Genomic DNA, 846 nt, shown 5'->3' on the forward strand with positions numbered 1-846 from the left:
CCACCCGTAGAAGGTAGATATGGCCTTAGCCCCGACGCTCCTGAGCCATATGTTGGCCGACGCCCCTGGTAGATTGATGAAAGTTGTCATATCGCTGGTTTGAGAAGCAGGCAAGCCCCGAGACGCTATCCTCCCCATGTAGCCTCGCTAACGGGTCCATACGCATAGCGTCCGTAATGCGTTCGTAGAAGGTAGATACGGCCTTAACCCTGACGCTCCAGAGTCATATTTTGGCCGACGCCCCTGGTAGATTGATGAAAGTTGTCATATCGCTGATTTGAGAAGCAGGCAAGCGCCGAGACGCTATCCCCCCATGTAGCCTCGCTAACGGGTCCGTACGCATAGTGTCCGTGATGCGTCCGTAAAACGTAGATACGGCCTTAGCCCCGACGCACCAGAGCCATATGTTGGCCGACGCCCCTGGTAGATTGATGAAAGATGTCATATCGCTGGTTTGAGAAGCAGGCAAGCCCCGAGACGCTATCCTCCCCATGTAGCCTCGCTAACGGGTCCATACGCATAGCGTCCGTAATGCGTTCGTAGAAGGTAGATACGGCCTTAACCCTGACGCTCCAGAGTCATATTTTGGCCGACGCCCCTGGTAGATTGATGAAAGTTGTCATATCGCTGGTTTGAGAAGCAGGCAAGCCCCGAGACGCTATCCTCCCCATGTAGCCTCGCTAACGGGTCCATACGCATAGCGTCCGTAATGCGTTCGTAGAAGGTAGATACGGCCTTAGCCCCGACACTCCAGAGCCACATGTTGGTCCGACGGCCCCTGGTAGATTGATGAAATTTGGTCATATCGTTTGATTGAAAAGCAGGCTAATCCCCGAGACGCTATCC

The sequence above is a fragment of the Phytophthora infestans genome, genomic scaffold, assembly GCF_000142945.1.
Source record: "Phytophthora infestans T30-4 supercont1.31 genomic scaffold, whole genome shotgun sequence".
Taxonomy (NCBI): domain Eukaryota; phylum Oomycota; class Peronosporomycetes; order Peronosporales; family Peronosporaceae; genus Phytophthora; species Phytophthora infestans.